The 9,555-nt window shown below is 43.1% G+C and overlaps 1 long non-coding RNA gene across 1 annotated transcript; it reads right to left on the reverse strand.

Moving 5' to 3' along the window:
* Nucleotides 1-5,194: 5,194 nt before the first annotated feature.
* LOC134759305 (uncharacterized) lies at nucleotides 5,195-5,922 on the reverse strand. The gene is made up of 2 exons (XR_010135410.1): nucleotides 5,642-5,922; nucleotides 5,195-5,335 (listed from the first exon to the last, which is right to left on the reverse strand). It is a non-coding gene; the product is annotated as an uncharacterized lncRNA (long non-coding RNA).
* Nucleotides 5,923-9,555: the final 3,633 nt, after the last annotated feature.

The raw sequence follows: 9,555 nt of genomic DNA on the forward strand, positions 1-9,555 counted from the left end.
ATATGAATATATTATCCATCATGTTTAAAACAAGCAGTTATGTAGAGTAAAAAGTGTTAATTCATTCACTGTGACTTCCACAATGATATAGTGAGTGCCTATTATGTGCCAAGTACTGCTGTAGGCACTGAGGATACAATTAGGAAACAAACATACCAGGTGCCTGCCTCATCATCCTGGCATTCTTCTGGCGAGGAGGAAGAAGTACCTAGCTATAGTGAGTAATGTGGCAAGCTATCCAGACTCCCCGTTCAGGACCAAGGCACTTACTCCCTCTGATTTCTGGCTGACGTCTCCATCCTTCTCTAGGAATTGCTCTTGGCTTCAAGGGACTGCCTGGCTCAAAGTTACCTCTTCCTCACTGGAGACAGCCCCCATCCAGTGACCCATCTATATGGAGCTACAGAAGCCCAAGTCGCCATCCCAGTTTGGGATAACTCTGAAGAGCCTTCCCAGCTCCAGGTTCCATGTGGCTTTGATTGCAACACAGCAGTTCAGCTTCTCCCTTGCCCAGTTCCGCTTCCGTCACTCCCTTACAGGTGTTTCTCAGAACGTGCCCCATAAACCTTCTGCATTCAAATCTCCCTGTAGAGTTTGTTTCTTGGGGAACTTGACCTAAGATGTTAACCAAATTACTGTGCAACACAGTGAGCATGAAAATACAAATATGGGATGCAAGAGGGCCAGGTGGATGCACTCTGGATAATCTCAGGTGAAGCTCTGGGCACAATCTGGTGACAACACACCACATGCCCAGAAACAAAACAAAAAATATTGTTGCTCCAATTATAATCTAATACTATGCCTCTTTCCAGCCTCTGCAAAGTATTTAGATTGAATTTTTTTTTTTTTTTTTTTTTTTTTTGGAGACAGTGTCTGTATTGCCTTGGCTGAGTGCACTGGCATGATCACAGCTCCTTGCAGTGCTGAGCTCCTGGGCTCAGGTGATTCTCCCATCTCAGTCTCCATAGTAGTTTGGACTACAGGTGTATGCCACCACGCCAGGCTAATTTTTTATTTTTTATTGGGATGGAGGTCTTCTTATGGCGCCCAGATTGGTCTCAAATTCCTGTACTCAAGCAATCCTCCCACCCCGGCCTCCAAAACTGCTGGGATTACAGGTGTGAGTCACTGTGCCCAGCCTAGATTGAAAATTCTTGACTAAAGTCATTGGTCTGTCTTTGGACTTCAGTTTTAAAATTTTTTGCATGGTTGGAAAGAGAAAGCCAGAGGCAAATTCCCAGATTCCAGCCTAAGTGGGGAAAAAAGGCAAGCTATTTCCTGCTCATCCTCCCTCCCCCAACCTCTCCTCCTCCTCCTCTTACTATTTTTTAACTAAGAGGACAAAGCAGGCCAGCCTCGGCAAGAGGTTATTGATAATAGCTCTGGGAAAAGACCACCCACCTACCTTCATTCCATTTATGACTTTATATCTGAAAAAAGGCAATTATATGAGAGCTGGAACATGGCTAGTGATGAGTTCTGGCGACTCTCACTCTCTCCATCTCCATAATGACCACACCTGGGTCACTACAGAGAAATTGGAGAGGCACTTGTAGGGACAGACGTTGCTCTCGTTGTATACGGTTATTATGCCTCATTACAGTTATGGGCAGAAGAAAACAATGGGGCTAAGAATTGTGTGGTAGTTGGATCCTCCGTGCCTCATGATAGCCTATTCCCTCAACTTGGTGGAAGGAAGCTACTAGATCTGCTGCCTCACCTTGATTCCCAGTCCCCTGGTGCACTCTCCTTCAGCATTGATGTGGCAATTGTTTTAGACACTGGCAACTACCTTTTCTTTTCTTTCCTTTTTCTTTTTCTTTTTAGATAGGGTCTCGATCTGTTGACCAGGCTGGAGTGCAGTGGTGCAATCACAGCTCACTGCAGCCTTGACCCCTAGGGCTCAAGCAATTTCCCACCTCAGCCTCCTGAGTAGCTAGGATTACAGGCACAAGACACCAGGCTAATTTTCGTTTCTTTTTTTGTACAGACGGGTGTCTCACTATGTTGACCACGCCGGTCTTGAAGTCTTGGGCTCAAGCGATCTAACGGCATTGGCCTCCCAAGTAGCTGGGACTACAAGTGTGCATCACCAAACCCAGCTAATATTTTTTAATTTTTATTTTTAATTTTAGTAGAGTTGGAAGCTTGCTATGTTGCCCAGGCTGGTCTCAAACGCCTAAGCTCAAGTGACCTTCCCTCCTTGGCCTCCCAAAGTGCTGGGATTACAGAAATGAGCCACTGGGCCCAGCCTGCCTTTTTGATACATACCTGAGGAAAAGGACAAAGGCATTTTAATTCAGTGCATTTAGAAAAAATTAAGGCCTCCCCAAAGGCAAAATTATTATCTATCACCTAAGGTGGGCAATGGGCTAGGATTTTCTATTAGATGAGGGTGATAACTTGGGAACAAGAGCATTACCTGGAAGCCAGACCTGGTTTTATCAGCAACAGATTCAAATTTCCTGGGCAATGCATTTGAGTACTCCTGGAGTCCGTTTTCTTTTCTGCAGCATGAGCAAAGCATCTCTGAACTTTCTGATCTCAAGATGATACGAGATTAAATGAGATCGTTTTGGAAAGAACAGTCCCATAGAAAACACAGGGCACACTGCGCCTCACTGTAGTGTCAGGCAGCAGGGCCCCTGCTTTAGATCCATGGGAGGAGACCTGACTTCCTGCCCTCCTTCTCAAGGGTGGCAACCAGGCTGGCTCAGTTCCTTCTATCAGGGTGGCTTAATAGTTGTCCTGGCTGTTTTCATTTGAGCAGGATAGGAAAATAATGTAGTGGGATTGTCCAAAAATCTAGATATGACTACAATTCTCCTTATTTGGCTTTTTTTTTTTTTTTTTTTTTTTTTTTTTTTTTTAGATACAGGGTCTCGCTCTGTTGCCCGGGCTGGAGTACAGTGTCACAATCACAACCCACTGCAGCCTTGACCTCTGAGGCTCAAGCGATCGTCCCGTCTCGGCCTCCTGAGTAGCTGGGACCACAGGTGTGTGCCACCATGCCGGCCTAATTTTTTAATTTTTTTGTAGAGATGGGGTCTCCCCTATGTTGCCTAGGCTGGTCTCAAACTCTTGGGTTTATTTGGTATTTTTAAAGGATATTTAGAGTCACAAGAGAGAGTTATCTTTTTTTATAAACCAGTCTTCTTGCAGGATAAGGGACACGAGAAAAATCCCACTCTCGCACAACTTCTGATCACAACTTTCATGTGGGACCTGGAGATTTCTGTCTTATTGCACTGTTATGAAGACAAGGTCAGAATATATGTAAAGTGCTCATAGCAGGGCTCATAGCAGTGCCTGACCAGGGAGTACTCCATAAGGGTCAGCTCTACGAGAAGCAGATTCACACAGAATAGGCCCACCCCTAACATCGTGGCCTGAGGCAAGACTACATCTGAAAGCCCACTTACCTCTGAATATTTAAAGTTCTGAATTGGAAAACAAATTGTTCATTAAATATGTCCTATTCTACTTTAACACATAGATCTGTATAACGACCTGGAAGGCCCAGTTTAAAATGAGAATTATTGGACCCCTTGGAGTTGTGTGTCAGAACGTGGGGCGTGGCCAGGCGTGGTGGCTCACTCCTTTAATCCCAGCACTTTGGGAGGCCGAGGCAGGTGGATCACTTGAGGCCAGGAGTTCAAGACCAACCTGGCCAACATGGTGAAACCCTGTCTCTACTAGAAATACAAAAATTAGTCGGACATGGTGGCACACACCTGTAATTACAGCTACTTGGGAGGCTGAGGCACGAGAATCACTTGAGCTGGTGAGGCAGAAGTTGCAGAGAGCTGAGACTGCACCACTGCACTCCAGCCTGGTTAACAGCGAGACTCTGTCTCAAAAAAAAACAACAACATGGGTTGTGGGGAGAGCTGGCTTTTGGCTCCTTATGCCCCAGCCTGCAGCCTTCTCCCTTCCCTTTTCACTTCTGGCTCTGACTTGCCTGCGAGGGCAGTGTAGCCACACATTGGAGCTCCCTCCTACTCCCTGCAGTCACCACTGCACCCCCTCTTGGTTCCAGCAGTGCACAGCTGGGGTGCAGTGCCACTCTCCGGGGATGGGCTTAAGAAAGGAGCCTGTGGAGGCCCTAGAAGCAGGTTTGGGGCTATTTGCATAGAGAATACTGGGAGCAGGGGTACCTGGCATAGGATTCAGCTGGTCATGGCTTCTTGGCCCACGGACTTCTCTCCCCATGGGAGCCAGATGGGAAGCCAGAGTGTGGGATCCCCTGGAGCATGGGGCACAGAATGGGAACCCCTCCTTGACTGGGTCTAAGGGCTGTACTGGCTGGTGTTTTAGAGCATTTCCATTGTAGGAGATAGACTGCCTGGGATTACATCCTGGTTTCTGCACTTTATGGAGTGGTGAAACCAGAATTTAACTGGGTAATTTACCTAAAACCTCCGTGCCAAAATTTCCTCATCTATAAAATAGGGGTGATGGTAGGAGTACTCACCCCGTAGGGTTGTTATGAGGATTAAATGAGTGAATATCTGTAAAAGCACTTTGAAATGTGCTTTGTATACACAGCGTGCTATAGGTATTCATGTCCACACCTCCTTCTTTTAAAAAAACAATTCTAGACCTAGTCTAAGCATAATAGTCAATGTCTTATTCCTGCTTCTGCTTGCAGAAAGGAAGACAGAAAGGAAACAGTGATTTCACACAATGGTTCTAAAATTGCCTTCTAAGGTGGGAATTTAGTTAGTTAGTTTTTTTTTTTTTTTCTTTTCAATGTTTGGAAAGAGACTACACTGCCCAAAAGGCATTCTGGTGTATCTAAATAGGAAACCCCATAGAGAGGGGTGAGAGCACTTGTATGTACGGTGGCAGGAAGTAGATGGTGCAGTATTTTCTCAAGACCATTAAGCACACAAGAGGGTCCCATCTGTTTGGGACACATCAAAATTTTGTCCAGTTTGAAGGCAGAGGATGAGATGGAACGATTTTTTGTTAAATTATGGTTTTTTAAAAAAATCTCATAATGTAAAATTTACCACGTTACCATTTTTAAATGTATAGATCAGAAGTGTTCAGTGTATTTACATCGTTGTATAACCAATCTCCAGGACTTTTTCATCTTGTAAAACTGAAACTGTGTATCTATTAAACTTTACACAACTCCCCTGCCTTAGTCCATTTGTGTTGCTATAAGGGAATACCTGAGACTGGATAATTTATAAAGAAAAGAGCTTTATTTGGCTCGTGGTTCTGTAGGCTGTACAAGAAGTATGGCACTGGCATCTCCTCAGCTTCTGGTGAGGGCTTCAGGGAGCTTCCATTCATGGTGGAAGGTGAAGGGGAGCAGGCATCACTTGGCAAGAGAGAAGGAAACAGAGGGGAGAAAGGTACTCATTTCAACATCAGTTCTCAAGAAAACTAATTGAGAGAGAACTCACAGATTATCACAAGGACAGCACCAAGCCATTCATGAGGGATCCACTCCCATGACCCAAACACTTCCCACCAGACCCCACCTCCAATATTGGACATCAAATGTCAACATGAGGTTTGGAAGGAACAAACACCCAAACCACATCATCTCCCTTCCCCGTTCTCTCCAGCTACTGGCAACTACGGTTCTACTTTCTGTGTTTGTGAATTGAAGTACTTTAGATACCTCATATAAGTGGAATCATACAGTATTTGTTCTTCCATGACTGGCTTATTTCACTTAGCATAATGTCTTCAAGGTTTATCCATGTTGCAGTATATGACATGAAATCATTTTCCAAGTGTCTTTCCAGCTTGGAGTTGGTAACTGGAAACCTCTAGATGATGGAGAAGTGAAAGAGATGGAAATAGACAACTCAGCATCAGAACCCAGCATCTGAGATGGATCCAAAGAGTTTGCTTTCCTCTTGGGAGCAGAGCCCCTCACCTTAATGACCATGTGCTTGTGATCTGATGACAACTGCATTGTTAGACAATGAATCATTTTTTAATGGTTTCTCAGATTTATCTGGGCAAGTTGGCAAGGAAAATGTAGAACTACAGATATTTTTTAAATTAAAAAATTATTTTTATTTTTATTTTGGTAGGGATGGGGTCTTGTTATATTGTCCAGCCTGGTCTCATACTCCTAGCCTCCAGTGATCCTCTCACCTCAGCCTCCCAAAGTATTGGGATTATAGGCATCAGCCGCTACACCAAGCCAGAATTATAGGGTATAAATTTGATATAAATATAAAAATAGTTCTACTGACATTTAAATTATTCTCAATCTCCTATTAGGCTAGAGAAGGCTGTTGTCAAATTCAGAAAATTTCAAACGAACATTGAGTCCCATGGCAGTACTTGAAATAATCATAAACCTTCAAATCATAATTTGCTTGAAATGTTTTGGTCAATCCCTCTTACTTAAAGTTTTCCTTGATCCCTGCCTTCACAGAGATCTGTCCTCAGATGCCTTGTCTTAGTAAACTTTTAATTAGTGTGTCTATTGTTTTCCTAAATGGATTGAAAGGGCAGGAAGCATATATTATACTTATTTTATCTTTCTCCATGTATTTTGTTGAATGAATGAATGAATAATGAATTCAAATTGTGAAATGCCTTAACATTACAGTTGTATAATACTGCTCTGCTAATAGAATAGAAATGCTCCATTTTGATGATTTGGAATTTTCCTTGAGGTCATTGTTCATAAACTTACTAATAAATGTTAGAATCCCAGAAAGCTTACTTAAGAGGGACCTACTGAAGATAATGGAAAATGCCATCATTCAAGAAGAAGGAAATAGGAACATAAATCTCATTTATTTATTTATTTTATTTTATTTTTATTTTTATTTTATTTATTTATTTATTTATTTGAGACCGAGTCTCGCTCTGTCGCCCAGGTTTGGGTGCAGAGGGGTGATCTTGGCTCACTGTAAGCTCTGCCTCCCGGGTTCACAACATTCTTCTGCCTCAGCCTCCCGAGTAGCTGGGACTATAGGCGCCTGCCACCACACCCGGCTAATTTCTTTTTTTTTTTTTTTTTTTTTGTATTTTTAGTAAAGACGGGGTTTCACCATGTTAGCCAGGATGGTCTCGATCTCCTGACCTCGTGATCCATCCGCCTTGGTCTCCCAGTGTAGGGAAAAGAAAGAGAGATCAGACTGTTACTGTGTCTATGTAGAAAGGGAAGACATAAGAGACTCCATTTTGAAAAAGGCCTGTACTTTTAAACAATTTCTTTGCTGAGATGTTGTTAATTTGTAGCTTTGTCCCAGCCACTTTGACCCAACCTGGAGCTCACAAAAACATGTGTTGTATGAAATCAAGGTTTAAGAGATCTAGGGCTGTGCAGAACGTGCCTTGTTAACAAAAGCAGTATACTTGGTAAAAATCTTCGCCATTCTCTAGTCTCAATAAACGAGGGGCACAATGCACCATGGAAAGCCGCAGGGACATCTGCCCTTGAAAACTGGGTATTGTCCAAGGTTTCTCCCCATACAATAGTCTGAAATATGGCCTCGTGGGATGAGAAAGACCTGACCGTCCCCCAGCCCAACACCCGTAAAGGGTCTGTGCTGAGGTGGCTTAGTAAAAGAGGAAAGCCTCTTGCAGTTGAGATAAACAAAGGCCACTGTCTCCTGCCTGCCCCTGGGAACTGAATGTCTCGGTTTAAAACCCAATTGTACATTTGTTCAATTCTGAGATGAGAGAAAAACCGCCCTGTGGTGGGAGGCAAGACATGTTTGCAGCAATGCTGCCTTGTTATTCTTTACTCCACTGAGGTGTTTGGGTGGAAAGAAACATAAATCTGGCTTATGTGCATGTCCAGTCATAGTACCTTCCCTTGAACTTAATTATGACATAGATTCTATTGCTCACATGTTTGTTGCTGACCTTCTCCTTATTATCACCCTGCCCTCCTACTACATTCCTTTTTGCTGAAATAATGAATATAATAATCAATAAAAACTGAGAGAACTCAGAGACCAGTGCCGGTGCAGGTCCTTGGTATGCTGAGCGCCGTTCCCCTGGGCCCACTATTGTTTCTCTATACTTTGTCTCTGTGTCTTATTTCTTTTCTCAGTCTCTCATCCCACCCGACTAGAAATACCCACATGTATGGAGGGGCAGGCCGCCCGTTCACCCAAAGTGCTGGGATTACAGGTGTGAGCCACCGCGCCTGGCCAAATCTCATTTATTTTTATAATAATCTGTTCATCCATACGTTTTCTCACAGCATCATTTACTCAACCAATATTTACATAGCACCTATTATTATGCCATTGTGCCCTAGCATATAATAGGGTTGCAGAGATGAATGGGACATTAACTGTTAAAATCTACAATCTCAGCCTTCTAGGAGATCAGACATGATAACAATTGATATGATACAATGAACATAAAAATACAGGTGGCATAAGAAAGATATAAATATTTTCTCTAAGTGCAGAGGAAGAAAAGTTGACTCCCAACAGTGGGCACTGTGGTAGGGGGATCAGAAAAGCTTTATGAAAGAGCTGGTGTGAGTTGGAATGGCTATTATTAAAAAGTCAGGAAACAACAGATGCTGGCGAGGCTGTGGAGAAATAGGAACACTTTTACACTGTTGGTGGGAGTGTAAATTAGTTCAAAAATTGTTGAAGACTTCCTCAAGGATCTTGAACCAGAAATACCATTTGACCCAGCAATCCCATTACTGGGTATATATCCAAAAGATTATAAATCATTCTACTATAAAGACACATGCACATGTATGTTTACTGCAGCACTATTTACAATAGCAAAGACTTGGAACCAACCCAAATGCCCATCAATGATAGACTGGATAAAGAAAATGTGGCACGTATACACAATGGAATACTATACAGCCTTAAAAAAAGGATGAGTTCATGTCCTTTGCAGGGACATGGATGAAGCTGGAAGGCATCATTCTCAGAAAACTAACACAGGAACAGAAAACCAAACACAGCATCTTCTCACTCATAAGTGGGAGTTGAACCATGAGAACACATGGACACAGGGAGGGGAACATTAAACATCAGGGCCTGTTGGGGGGTAGGGGACAAGGGGAGGGAGAGCATTAGGACAAACACCTGATGCATGCAGGGCTTAAAACCCAGATGACAGGCTGATAGGGGCAGCAAACCACCATGGTACGTGTATACCTATAAAACAAACCTGCACATTCTCCACATGTATCCCAAAACTTAAAGTTAAAAAAAGAAAAAAAAAAAAAAAAAGAAAGAGCTGGCATGGAAGAGGGCTTCTAGGCTGACACGTGGGTGAGCAGTACTTGGTAAGGGCTCCAGCCAAGGGAACGTTGTTCTCTAACAAAGCTCTAGCCAAAGCCCATGGGCTGAGACTGGAGTACGGTAGGTTTCCTGTTCCCTGAAGAAAACCTGAACATTGTGAAAAGACAAGGGGCAGTAAATGCCATTGTGTGAGCAAAACTACACATGCCGTCTGCAATGACATTTTAAAGGTGTCTTAAGAGGTCAGAACTATTGTGAATAACAAGAAGAACAACAACAAAAAAACCCAAACACAAAACAGTAAGAGACCTTTATAAGTCTAGCGCATTTTCCAATCTAA

The sequence above is a fragment of the Gorilla gorilla genome, chromosome 9 (genome assembly GCF_029281585.2).
Source record: "Gorilla gorilla gorilla isolate KB3781 chromosome 9, NHGRI_mGorGor1-v2.1_pri, whole genome shotgun sequence".
Classification (NCBI taxonomy): Eukaryota; Metazoa; Chordata; class Mammalia; order Primates; family Hominidae; genus Gorilla; species Gorilla gorilla.